The following is a 14,793-nucleotide window of genomic DNA, read 5'->3' on the forward strand; positions in this document are numbered from 1 at the left end:
CAAGAGAACAAACGAATGGATACGATTTCCTTGCGTTGTGGGTGAACATGCAAATGCTGTATAGACACATTGATGACGTTGAAATACCTTCATTCGTGACCACAGGCGTTAACGTAGTGTTCTTGAGGAAAAATATTGTCAATGCACCGAAAATAGCAATATTCCAAGACCCAGATTTTGCACAAGAGTATCGTGCACTTAGATTTGAAGCTATATGACGTATCAAATTCCTGTGTTGGACTGAAATTTACAGAAGTTGATCATAAAGTTTTAACCAACTAAAGTTAAAAAATTATTTTTTTCTTTGTTTGCAGTTACGCGACTGTAGGCGTGATACTAAAATTCCCGCATCCATTAACAATTTTGTCTTAGCTTCTCTAGAATTCCTGATTGGCCGCAACAAATCAGACAAAAGACTGAAGACGCAAAGAAAGTAATGCCCAGAATAGAACAGTCATTCATGACTTGTCACCAGTGATCAACACTGAAGTGGGCACATCACAGGCGACGGTGTACTGTTTTAAAGCTTCACCTGCAAATCGCTTAATGGTTACAAGGCGAAATATCGTAGCAAAATGTTTACGTCATCTGGCAAAAATACCGAGACAGTGTGGAACTACTAGTTTTAACTGAAGATATTAATACATGCTGCGTATCTAACGTTTGGGTAAGACATACCGTAACTGTTTACAATAGTAACGGTATAAATACAGACTGCATACTGCATACACGGTAAGTGAGTAGTGTAACACACTTTACCTGTTCCGATTTACTGTTTCCTTAGGCGATTACATTGCTCGATTTCGGAATTTTGGGGTGGAATTATAAATAAATGAATAATCAATGCTGGTAACATAATAAACATTAATCCTACGTAAAAATTTGCGTAAATACCTGTTTTCCAATGAGTAGAGGAGATAGTTACACAATAAACTTAGTGCAATCACATCACAATATTGACAAGCTCTGAGCTTATGTTGTCGTGTAGACAACGTACGAATAAGGTGTGGTAGGAATGATAAACGTTGCAGGCTGCGTACCTAACGAAAATTAGATTAAAAGTAAAGCAGTATTTTCTTAAGTTGGTTAATCCTAGGAAACACTGATAATTTTTAAACAGTTGTTAACATGAGATGGTTGCATTGTATAAGATTTATGGTATTGTATCACACATTATTACCGAAGGGTAAAATGCTGATGGGATCAAATTGATGTAAAAATTTGCACGGACTGAAAGACATTCTACGTGTGTATGTTAGTGTGTGTGTGTGTGTGTGTGTGTGTTTGTGTGTGTGTGTGTTTTGGTAGTTACATATCTTCAGGAGGCGAAATTATTTTGAGTACTGTCAATAGACACATTTCAAAGTACACGACGGAACTATCCTAACTTTAGGAATGAGTAGATCCTTCCTCGGGTAAGAGGAAGAAATAGATTGGGGAAGGTAAAAGGGAGGGGCTGCTCAGTATGAGAGAGACCCAGCTGCTGTGAGGGCGAGGTGAGACAAACGAGAACGGGAAACGCCGGAAAGAGTAGCCGAACATGATGGTTCACGGATAAGCAGTGTGCCAGTATCAGTCCAGAGTACGAAACAAACAAAGATGAATCACGAGGAATAGGAATGAAATGGGTAGTGGAATTAAGAACTAGAGGAAAATGAGATCGAAGAAAACATCGAGAGAAATGGGATGTATGCGAGTGAGAAGAATCAAGATGAAAAATTAAGAAAAAGAGAATGAAATAAGACATAGCACATAAAAAACACCTGAAATGCAAATAATAATGAAGAAACAGAGTGGTATCCAATAAGTCAACGAAATCCAGGTGTGTGCTGGAATGCTATGGTATGTTGCAGGGAAAGTACTCATCCCTGAGGTTCAAGGTTAGATTTAAAGAGCCCATGTATAGTAGCAGCCACTCAGCTCCCTTAAGTAATACTGTGGAACAAGATTGGCAACTGATTTCTGTTCCAAAGGTTAGGAGTTCTTCTATGTCTATACGCGCTCATCCAGTTTAGTGCGGAAATTCATTCATAAAACGTTATGCAGTGGATACACGTTAGCTGTAAAACAACGTGCGTGGTTTCTCAAGTTGCTCTGTCGCCGATATTGTGTGACTTACTAGTGGTGGGCTGCAATAGATGGCGAAGAATTCGTGCTCTGAGTTCATAATGCTATTTCTTCCTTGCACAGTAACAATAAATAAGTGACTGTAAAAAAATTTCGCTCTATGCATATTCTGTAGTAGTAAAGAGATCAAAGAATGGCACTTTGATTACACTGTATTCACAAGTACGCCGCATACATTCATTTTCTCGTATTGGGATCTGGATTCGAATGTAGTAGATGAAATGTGTAGCGAAATGTTAGTCATAAAATACCTTTGTGGTTTCAAAGAGACATATGCGTGAAACGTACAACACATACAGCAAATTGACACTAATCAGTAGGTGGAGCACCTATCCAAGTTCTTAAGTGACGTTACAGGTGCTCAACATACACACCGTTTGTGATGTGGTAAACGTTAACAAGGTAGTCAAATTCTGGCTCCATATGTCCCAACACATCATAGTCGATATCAGCGATTGCGTTTATTATTTTTCCTTTCAATTCTTCCATATTAAGTGGCACTGGAGGTAAAAAACGCAAGATGTCAGACATAACCCCTCACTAAGATCTCACATGGTGCGAGGTGGCATTGGGGGCCATTGAAGAAGAGTCGCGTTGCGACGCACGTCCAATCCAGTTCTGCGGCAGTTCGAACGTCTGAAAGAAAGTGTGGTGGCACACTTCCCCATTGCATACTGAAGTTTCCTCTGCCTTGCTGTAATTGTACAGCAGTACGTCCACGTACACGAATCAGTCACCGTTTTCTCTGCAAAGAAAAAAGTCCATAAACTTTGGAAGAAGATATTAATTCTAGGTGAATTTCGAACGTGTGGACGTTCTGTGCTCAAATAAGCAATCGTCTTCCTACACACACGAAACTTGGTTCCGTCACTGAAAACCAACTTCCTCGAAACGCCTCCCTCCTCCAGTAGCCGCTGCAAAACTCAGAAGGAAATTCACCGCCTCTAGTATTCAGCGCACGTAACAACTGCAATCAGTATCGTTTCACACCCATAGTACATCATAAGAAATGAAATAATAAAGTTGATAGTACTTCATTTCTGTGTCACTATTTAGTTATTGCACTGTTTTGTACAAGACCTGCAGTAATTACTGCATACTGATTAATCAGCTTAATACTGCACCACGCATACTAAAAATTATGAAATGAAAACAGAAACATTTACTCTTGTAGTCGAAACCTCCACCTCTAGCTATATATTCTAAACTCTAGAAGTCGCTTGTAGATTGCTAGTGAATAAGTGATGAGCAAAGTGTGCAGCGTTTGCGTAATTATATGAATTGTGGAAGGAGGTAGGAAAAAGACAAGCAAAACGAAGGGGTTGTTGATACCAGTTGCATCAGGACTTCGTGCGGCATAAGCGGCGACGAGTGAAAATATGTGCCACGCCTTCTCTCGTCGCCGCTGATGATGTAATTGACAATGGAGGTATTTATGTTGCAGTTCGTTACGCTGCCAAGGGGTATTCTCAGTCATGCACTTTTTTATGGAGTTATGCAAAAGACGGACTCTTTTTGTAGGCTTTTTCGTTGATAGTAGTTTAGTAATCACACTGTGGACTACAAATGCACTGTACGCAGGATAAGCCGGCTGAAGGAGGCTAGCACAATGCCGTTTCATTTTCTTTTTTCTATGAGATTGGAAAGAGTCATCCCAGAGGACCACAATGACATTGGAGCAGAAACAGCCTGCTTTGTATGGCGGCGTTACGTTAAGGCAAATAAACGATTTTCAAGCCCCTGATGTGTAGCCTGCCCTGCATCGCATATCTGTTGTAGTAATAATAGTACTCATCTCCTTTATTGAACTCTACTGCAGAGGCTACACGTGTCTATGAGCGTGTCTGGGGCAGCTTGAGATGCGTAGAGGCTTGGATGAAGAGAGCGAGGGGGGAGGGAAATGGACAGAGGCGAGGAGGGGGAAGTGACGGAGGCCGCTGGAAGGTGTAGATGTGGCTTGGGCACGTGGGAAAGGAAGAGGGGGAGTCATAGATTGAAAGAGAGTTGGGGCAGTAACATCTTATGAAGGGAAGGGAAGGAAAGGAAAATATAGTCAGAGAGAGGGATGGAGAAAATGGACAAAGAGAGGGGAGGAGAAGATGAAAATATGGAGAAAGTGGGAGGGAGGCGATAGACAGAGGTGGGAGGATCAGATGGACAGACAGAGCAAGGAAAATGTGGACACAGAGAGAGCGAGGAAGTGGTGTGTCCAATATATGAGTCGGATGCATAAGTGGTCAGAGCCATGGGGAAAAGGCTAGTGATCCATAAGCAACATTAGTTGTGTATGAAATATATAATAAGACTTGAGTCGTCTTTCCATCCCTTTAAAAGTAAGAATCGCCTTCACTCTCATGCTCACCACAAATAATAATTATTTCTTATCTTGTTGCTATGAAAACAAGTTTCTTTTTAAACTGAAAGAATACGCTGGAAGAACTAGTATCATGTAAATATTGTAACGCATTGTCGATGATTATTTCCAAGACTGTACGAAAATTTTAGTGGAAGACTGAGTTCCTAGATTTTACCTGGCTATGTTTTCTTCTCTTTTTATTCGAGCTGAAACTACTGGAGAATTTTGCCTCTTCTGAGCCGAGAAAAGCGACTTTTATGTGAAATAAGAGAGACCACGGGTGTGAAAAATATATATGACAGAACTCCAGTTTTGTAATTCAAACTAAAGGGAAACAAAGTAGCGGAAGCCTTGACTGATATGAGGTACCAACTGTTGTTCCATTGTCTCAGTAGAAGTATGCCACAACGTAGTAAGAGAGTGTGTAATATTGTATATAAAACGTGGTAAGAATCGATGGCATGCACCTTATATAGTGAGTGTTATAGGTATCTCAAGTACGATCGACCCTTAAAACGATGCGATATCGCATTGCGTGTGTTATTCCGATTTACAAGAATCCTTCGGACATGCATGATTGTTTGCCGGAACAGACCCTGCGGCAACTACAGCCATTATGAAATACATGCAAAACGGAATGACGACAACAAAAAATTTGTGCCGGATTGTGACACGAACATAGATTTTCCACTTATCGCTTTACCATTTTTTTCGTAAGGAACCTTCCTGGAGACCAAAGGGAGAGGTGGGCGCAAAGTGGGCAGGGGTCGCAACCCAAGGGCTCGCCACTACGTACAGTCCCCTCCTCAGGAACCAAGGAAAGTTTAGGCAATGTGGAGTAGAAGTACATAGAACATTAATGACTTATTTATTTACATACAGCAGTAATTTCCTTTGTTTTTTAACTGATTTTTTGTGTGTGTGAACATTCCGATGAGCAAAGAATAATCACTTCTAAGAGTGGGAATGGTTTCTATCAACTACTCATTGCAGCCACACCCCAAATCAACGGGTGGGGTAAGAAAGACACTACGAAGGAAATTCGAGAAAAATTGTCTGTATTTGGGATTGCGGACAACTGCAGAACGGCATTCATTAAAGAAGTAGCAAAAATCAAGGATATTTTTCTTGCCTTCAGCAAACAAGAGAAAACTGCGTGTCCACAAATCCGCTTCACGGAGCTGCTCATGGCTTGCGGAAAGGTCCGGAAAGAGGAGCAGGCGATGATTTATCTGTGAGGAGTCGTACCGGTAATTATGGCCAGCATCTGTCACACTAATAACACGTATTCGCCAATCGGCACATCAAGGGATGCTCGTCATAACATAACAGGTGGCATACAACGGGGTGTCTGGAACATGAATTCCATGAAGGCGAGACTGGCATTCTATCATCCCACTGACCGCAAGGTACCTTGAGACTATATATCAGTGGCAAGGTAAAGAGCGCACACCGACCACCACCCCGCACGCCAGTCGACGTGGGGATGCTCCCCCTTAATCACATCCAGTGACCTGTGCCGCTGAAGTAAACCGTAGATCGCCTCTGTGGATGTCAAGTGCGTTAACAGTACCTCAGGATGGACGTAGATCAGTTCGAAGGGAAATTGACGGAAGTAAAGGACGGGTGGTGCGACGTCTGAAAGCTGGATAGGTGGTGAGGGAGTGTGGTGCAAAGGCCACCAGCAACAGGCTGGTAAGGATCGTAGGACAATGGTTCCACAGCGCCGTGTGAGAGCCGAGGAAAAGGACTATCGCTCCATAAGGGGCATGATAGAGACCTAAACCGACCCTGCGCCGCGGGAGGGTGAGTGTCTCGAATCTGTCCTCGAATAGCAAGCCTTGGCAAACATACAAACTCAATGCCGCTAGCATGCAGCAGGCAACGGACGGAGGAATAGGACGTTTCTGTGCCCTGTGTGGGGATACGTGACGCCAAATATACATTTGTATATTGTGTTCGCTTCAGAAGATGGAGGGGGCGTAAATGATGCTCTAAGAACCCAGCTCAAAGTTGGGACAGTATGCGCCGGCAGTTGAGGGCTATCGTGCGCCGCATATCACTTGCGGAATCGAGCCCTAAGCACTGCATAGCTGCAGCTACAGCCAAAGAAGCAGCTCTGTCTGCAGGAAGCACCGCACCTATAGCCATAGCGCTCGGTTTGTGGACCTTAAGCCGCGCCATTAGGTGGTAACCCATGCCAGTGACTCCTTGACCTCAGCACCGCTACGAAGAACGATGACGAAATCGTCTGCATACGCAGTGCAGCTGAATACATGGTCACCGAGAGACATCCCAGAGAGGCGTCTAGAAGGACGCAGAGCAACAGTTCCATGGCGAAAGCCCAGTGCAGAGAGCGGCGGCCTTCATGTACTGATCGACGGATCGAGATGGTAGGAGTGAGGTGGTCATTGTACCTCCACGAAGGAGACGCATTACGACGTCGACGGTAGTATCAGGGTATCTCATAATGCGAAGTGATTGACCCGATAACTTTAAACAGAGAGTTCCATTAGAGCAGTTCAATAATTGGTACTTGTGAACAACAGTTTTAGAACAAACTATTTTCAAGGTGCAGGGTGAGTAACAGAGGTCGTATTATCGTTTCTATGGCTGCGTACGCCATTTGACTCATGGAAATGTAAAGTTGGTAGTCGCTATACATCGAGTTTTGTAAATATCATACTACATATCGTCGCGAAGTATCACTTATGTCAACTGATGAATTTATTTACGAGCAGAATTGGATTACTTCGTCCTATTGAATGGAATTGTTTTTATAATACGTGACATGTGAATAATCTTGTTAAAAGCAAGGTGAGATTTCTTTTGCTTGTATGTTAGTATCTAGAATGACCAAGGATTTTATAAAGTATTACAGTATAATTCAAAGAATAAAATTAAATCGCAAACAGACATCTATGAACTTAACTCTGCGAACAAACGAAACTTCGAAAATATTGAATTCTTTCATCGATTAGTAAAAATTTAAACTAATTACGAACGCAGTTGCAACTATACAGTCAGTATACTAGGGCTATTCGGAAAGTAAGTTCCGATTGATCGTGAAATGGAAACCACTGCGACAAGTAGAAATATTTTACCTGAAACAGTTATCCACAGCTTCCAGCCACTGCTTTACATAGTCACCACTCCGACTTAGACATTTGTCGTAGAGTTGTACCAACTTTCCAATATCCTCAGCATAGAAAGCAGCCGCCTGTGCTTCCCGCCAATTATGTACGCTCATCTGTAGCTCGTTGTCTGTGCGAAAATGTTGTCTTCACAGCCAGTAATTAATGTGAGCAGAGATGAAACACAGAGGGAGCCAATTACCGGCTGTAGTGCGGGTGATCAAATACTTTCTATCTAAAACGCTGCAGGAGCATTTTCATTGCCCCTGCAAATTGCGACCGAGAACTGCCACGAAGTAGGAACCGTATGACAGTTCTGTAATGTGGGCTGCATAACATCAGGCGAATTCTCTCACCAGGACCTCATACTTGGCGGGAGACACTGTTTTCTACGCATCTTTATGTCTCACCATGCGCTCAGAACTAAAAAGAGCTAAGTGATGCAACCGATAGGCATACTGGAGACAATTTCGAACACACATGTGCGAAACTTTATTAGATTTTCACAGTGGTTTCCATTTCTTGACCGATCGGAACTTACTTTCCGAATATCCCTCGTACATACAATTAACTGTGAAAATATTTTTGTATATAACAGTGAAATTTGGAGAGTTGACGTATTGTTTAAGTGTTGTTTGAATGCCTAAATCTGCTGGAGGCAACAAGTGAATGTCCTTCGCATATGCCTATAGTGTCATTTAAAGTGTTGGTACTGCAAATACACATTGAAATAACTTTTTATTTAATTAATGTTTAACTAGCCAATAAAACAGCACATGACACTGTTATCATTGACAGAATAATATCAATCAGTGTAGAAAACGAAGCACATACTGTTGCGAGAAGTACAGCTTGTTATATAGTGATGAGCCAAAACATTATGACCTCCAGCTTAATAGGTTCTTTATCCGTCTTGGGGACAAAATACATCACTGGTAGGATTGTGGAGGTATGTGGCGTTACATGTCTACGAACAGATCATTTAACTCGCGTAAATAACGGGTCGCTGATTTGAGTACGCGGTGATGGCGCACATGACACTGTTATCATTGACAGAATAATATCAATCAGTGTAGAAAACGAAGCACATACTGTTGCGAGAAGTACAGCTTGTTATATAGTGATGAGCCAAAACATTATGACCTCCAGTTTAATAGGTTCTTTATCCGTCTTGGGGACAAAATACATCACTGGTAGGATTGTGGAGGTATGTGGCGTTACATGTCTACGAACAGATCATTTAACTCGCGTAAATAACGGGTCGCTGATTTGAGTACGCGGTGATGGCGCCCGATAGCGACCCAGATGGGTTCCATAGGATTTACATCAGGCGAATTTGGTCACCTATAAATCAACGTGAATTCGCTATAATACTCCTCAAACCACTTTAGCACGGTTATGGCTCCGAGATACGGAAAACTATACTGCTGAAAGATGACGTCGTCGTCGGGGAAGTCATCAAGCATGAATGGGTGCAGGTGGTTCGCAGCTGTCAGCGTGTTTTCGGTTACTACCGTAGGTCCCATGCAAGTGCAGGGGAATGTCTCCCATAACATAATACTGCGTCCGTGGCACGGAGCACGTTTCGAACCGCCCTTCACCTCGATGACGGCGTTCGTGGGGATGACCATCGACCTAGTGTAGCAAACATGTGATTGACCCGAAGAGCTGACATGTTTCCATTGATCTCCGGTCGAATCCCGATAGTCCTTTGCCCGCTGAAATCGTAACTGACGGTGTCGTTAGGTCAACGTGTGACCACATAGGGGTGGTCTGCTGCGGAGCTCCATGTGCAACAATGTCGATGAACGATGTGCTCTAAAACACTTGTGTGTGCACCAGCATTGTGGTCTTTCGGAAGAGATGCCTTAGACACCATCTATCCTACGTTACAGAGCAGACAAGCCTCTGAACCCCCTCCTAACTCCACGTTCTGTGAAGAGTTGTGTACGCCCAACCATTCAGCGCCTAGTGGTCGTTTCGCTGTCCTGCTTCTCTCCGTAGCTGCTGGTGACAGTAGCCCGTGAACATTCGACCAGCTACGCCGAATAGTCTGCCCTTTGTCAAAGTCGCTCATATCAATGGATTTCCCCATTTGCAGCCCTTATCTCCGCTAGGCTGATACCCGTCCATGTCTGTTCCGCTTACACACTTTTGCTACCGCGTCACGTGCCCGCAACGTCACCATGCTACATCCAACGTCACGGTGGGCTGTGGTCATAATGTTTTGGCTGATCAGTGTATTTTATTTGATATTATAATGCCAAGATAAACTTGATCAGATCATCGCTAGATGGAAATACGAGTGTAGTATTCTATAAAGATAGCTCCGGAAAGTAAAAATCTCACAGTAGAGTTTCTTGTACAGCGGAATGTTTGAGAGTGAGACCCAAGCACAGTGCTACAAGTAACTAGAGATCACGATTGTCGACATAACGGGAGAGCAGTACGTCTTCCAGAGCCGTTTCGCGGAATTGGCGAATGCTGAATGCGTTACTCACCTGTAGCAGACGAATGCGTCGTATTTGTAGCTGCCTGAATTACGCCTCTCGGCGGCCACTCTCTCACGTCGCATCTCCATCAGGTGCATCATGTAAGTTATCTCATATCTGGACGGACAAATGTTCAAAAATTAAACACTCTTCTGTTATTTAATGGAACTCTTGCTGAACTGTATTAACGACAACTATACAGAAAAGACAGACAAAAGCTGAGAAATTTGTCACGGAAATTCTCATTGCCAGGAATGTCTATTTCCGTTTTGAAGGTCTACGTGGAAGATGCAATTCCAAAATGTGGGAAATACATCCCTAGACGTATTGTTAATGACTCTGTAAGCAGAGAAATTCGGGCAAATTTGTATTTACATTAGTTACTATTGCACACTACCTGCAATTGTAACAGCGAGAAAAATATATTCTGTCGTCATATCGTACTATTGTTTGCTTAGTATAGCTATAGATGCATGTATGGCATGATGTATACTGAGAACTAGCGGTGCAAGAATTCGCCTCTTTGGCTCGTTTGAAACATAAGCTGCTTAACGTGGTAGTATAATTTCGTACTCTCGTATAGTACTGGTAAGAGATTCACATATAAAACGGTTACTGATTCGTTACAAACCAACCATTGGTCAAAATTTTCGATGAATACGTTGCTGCCGTTCTTCGCCTAGGCCAGTACTGAGTTTCACATGGATCGTGTTGATGACAGATATACTGTAGTCTGAGCGGCATTAAGACTGCTAGTTTGAAGCATAGAATATTCTACCGTACAGCTGGAGTTGCATTTATTTAAATAATGGTGAACATGTAATAGTGCTGTGCGTAAGAGCAATTGATAAACGTTTCTGTAAGATATATGAAGGATTTCTGTCCATTTCAAGCGCTCTGAAATAACTTAGACCAAATTGATTCCCCTCCTGTCAATTGTACATATCATTTAGAGACCAGAAAGATTTTCAACTTACCATACCACTGCGAAATGGCTTCACAAGGTATGTGTTCAGAGGGCGCCTTCTTCGATTTTTTTTATATAGCATTTCAGGGTCAATGATCGGACATAAATTTCTTTACGCACTATAAAGCATTTCCCGAAAGCACTCCAAAAATCGAATTTGAAAATTTTCGAAAGTTATTACGTATAAAACATTCAGAGATAAGGTGTGTTAAACTGATTTACCCTAATTATGAATTTAATCAAAGACGATCTCAAATAACATTCCCCATATGTTTTACAGATCAATAATTAATATGAAATATTTGTGTGTAATTTTTAACAAAATAGAACAAGAAGAGGATATGACTTGTTGACTTGTCTTTTATTAGTAAGATCCATAAAAAGGGAAACAAGCGGCGTTGTCCAAATTGCATGGAATTTGTGTAGTACATGGAATAACAAAACTTTCCTCTAGTGTCTTCAAGGAAGAAGATTGAAAAATTTCTCCGAGGTATAAAGTGGCGCTAGAACAGGTAGATTATGTTTAGATAATATCCACTATAAGACTGAAGAATGTAGCTAGTAACAGGAAAAGGCACGTGACTTCTGTTGAACAAGCATGTTAAGCATACGAAGATTGCATGCGGCATGAAGAGACTAAAAGTACGAGATGAACGGATTTATAGAATTACGAGATTCCACAAAGAGACAGAAGCAAAAGTAAAGCTGGGAAACATAATAACAGAAACTGTTAAAGCCATGAAAATCCTTAAGGAAAGTTACAGTCTGTCTACTTCTTAACATAGGGATGAGCGAAGCACTGAAGGTATAGACCAAACATGTATGTATGAGTATGTTAAATGGACAGGACAGAATGTTGCGAACGATCAAATAACCATCGAAAGTAGCATATACGCTATGGAACACATTCTAGAAAGTTGCAGCTGAGGTCTAAAACTAAATTTTGGAAAGAAAGAGTAGGCGTACACGTATATTGATAACGAAAGAACGGATTTTCTATTGCGTGATAAGAAAATAAAAAATATAAAATTTTTAAATATTTAGACATTGTCATAACGTAGTGAAAATGCCCGCAAAAAAGCCATGGGTGACAAAATAGGGACGAAGACTCCACATGGACTGATTTGGAACGATAGTAATAGTCGGCAGAACACAGCAAAATATTCCATAGTGATATTGAATATATGTAACTTCCTACGATGCATAAAGGTGACCACTTACCAACATAAGAAGTGGCAAGATCAGAACAGTGGACTTAGATTATATGAGGAGATTAATGGATTCATATACAGAGGGTTGACAAAAATATGGAAAAACCAAAAACAACACATCACTGTGCCTAAAACGGTGCAGGAAAACCGATGGATTTTATAATAGCTTCCAGTCGTCTTGGAGTGGACAAATACAGGTGCTGTCTCGGTTTCTATCTGCACAATAGTGCCACATTCAGGTAACGATGGTGGAGGTGGATAGCTATCAGGCACCCTTCTCTCCAAAGTAGACTTCAAAGGCTCAATAATATTGTAATCTTGTGATTGTAATGGCCAGGAGAGGTGCGATAATTCATCCTTGTGCTCACAAAACGTGTCCTTAACGATGCGAGCTGCGTGAACAGGGGCCCTGACATCTTGAAGCACAACATCACCGTTGAGGAACGAATACTGTACCATGGAATGAAATAGATCAGCCAAATTGGTCACATAAACCGTGGCCATAACAAGACGTTGTAAACAATGGGGCGCATGGAATTCCGCGATATGACCGCCAAAACTATAATCTTGGAAGTAAACTCGGAGTTGGAAGCAATATGAAACAAGACTCATCCGACGAAATGACTTTCTGGTATTGCTCTATAGGCCAGGTTTTATGGGCATGGTACCGGGTTTTCCTTATTACGGGGATTGTATCACGGATGCTGTGGCCGGCCGCGGTGGTCTAGCGGTTCAGGCGCTCAGTCCGGAACCGCGGGACTGCTACAGTCGCAGGTTCGAATCCTGCCTCGGGCATGGATGTGTGTGATGTCCTTAGGTTAGTTAGGTTTAAGTAGTTCTAGGGGACTGATGACCACAGATGTTAAGTCCCATAGTGCTCAGAGCCATTTGAACCATTTTTGAACGGATGATGTGGTTTTGGAATTCTAGCACGCCCTGCAATTTCCAGTTTATGGATATCTCTTCGTGTTACTTTTGGTGCTGACAGGGTTCACATGTGAAACATTCGCTTCGACTCTTGTCCTCTTATTTTTCGTCATAATCCTTTTCAATCATCGTCTGCCACGAGCACTTTGTCCACGTTGTGCCTTTCTCCCTTTTCCCTGTATGCGGTATACAATGAGGTGACACAAGTTATGAGTATTGTGTCGGTGCGCCTTTGGCCCAGCGTCGTGCAGCATTTCGACGTGGCATCGACTTAACGAGTAGTTGGAATTCCCGTGCAGAAATACTGAGCCGTGCTGCATTTATAGTCATCCACAAATGCGAAAGTGTAGCCGGTGCAGAAGTTTGTGTACGAAATTATCTCTAGATCATGTCCCATAAATGTTCGATGGGATTAATGCAGGGCGATCTGGATGGCCAGTTCTTTCACTAGACCTGTCCAGAATGTTCTTCAAACCAATCGCGAACAATTGTGGCCCAGTGACATGGTGCACTGGTGCACTATCATCCATAAAAATTCTACCGTTGCTTGGTAACATGAAGTCTATGAATTGCTGAAAACGATTTACAAGTAGCCGAATAAAATCATATCCTGTCTACGTTCCGTTCAGTTGGACCAGGGGCTCAGCCCACACCATTATGGAGCCACTACCAGCATGTACATTGCCCTGTTGACAACATGGGTCCATGGCTTCTGTGGGGCCTGCACCACACTCGAAGGCTATCATCAGCTCTTACCATCTGAAATGGGAACTCATCTGACCAGGCCACTAGGCCACTGTTTCCCAGTCGTCAAGCGTCCAACCGATATGGTCACGAGGCCAGGAGAGACAATGGAGGCAATGTGCTGTTAGCAAAGGCACTCACGTCGGTCATCTGCTGCCATAGCCTATTAACGCCAAATTTTGACATACTGTGCTAACGAATGTGTTCGTCTAAGTCCTAAATTTATTTCTGCGGTTATTTCACGCAGTGCTTCATGTTTGTTAGCACTGACAACTCAGTGCAAACGAAGCTGCTCTCTGTCACTAAGTGAAGGCCGTTGGTCACTGCGATCTCCGTGGTGAGAGCTAATGCCTGAAATTTGGTATTTGCGGCTCATTCTTGACACTGTGGATCACGTAGCATTGAATTCCAAATGGAATGTTCCATGCGTATAGCTCCAACTACCATTCCATGCTCAAAGTCCATTAATTCCCGTCATGCGGCCGTAATCACATCGGAAACTGTCTCACACAAATCACCTGAGTACAAATTACTGTTCCGCATAAGTACTGCCTTTTTATACCGTGTGTATGCGATGATACTGTCACTTGTATATATGCATATCGCTACCTCATGCCTTCTGCCGCCTAAGAGTAAATCTTCAATATGGATCCTCTAGAATCACCAAACACTTTTGATACCTCGGCTATAGAAGCACCCACCACACGAACACCAACCATTTGCTTAGCTTTGAGAAAATGCAAGGACAACACAAAACTCTACGGCTAACACTTGCAACGTTTTGAGAACATACGTTGCCGTTGGCAGTCACATAAAACAGCGGAACCTGCTGCCT

General features: G+C 42.5%; 1 protein-coding gene across 1 annotated transcript in view; it reads right to left on the reverse strand.

The window, feature by feature from the left end:
• The window catches only part of LOC124804158 (toll-like receptor 2), a 105,942-nt gene that overhangs the window by 12,307 nt on the left and 78,842 nt on the right, over nt 1-14,793 (reverse strand). The window lies entirely within an intron of this gene.

Source organism: Schistocerca piceifrons, chromosome 1 (assembly GCF_021461385.2).
Source record: "Schistocerca piceifrons isolate TAMUIC-IGC-003096 chromosome 1, iqSchPice1.1, whole genome shotgun sequence".
NCBI lineage: Eukaryota > Metazoa > Arthropoda > Insecta > Orthoptera > Acrididae > Schistocerca > Schistocerca piceifrons.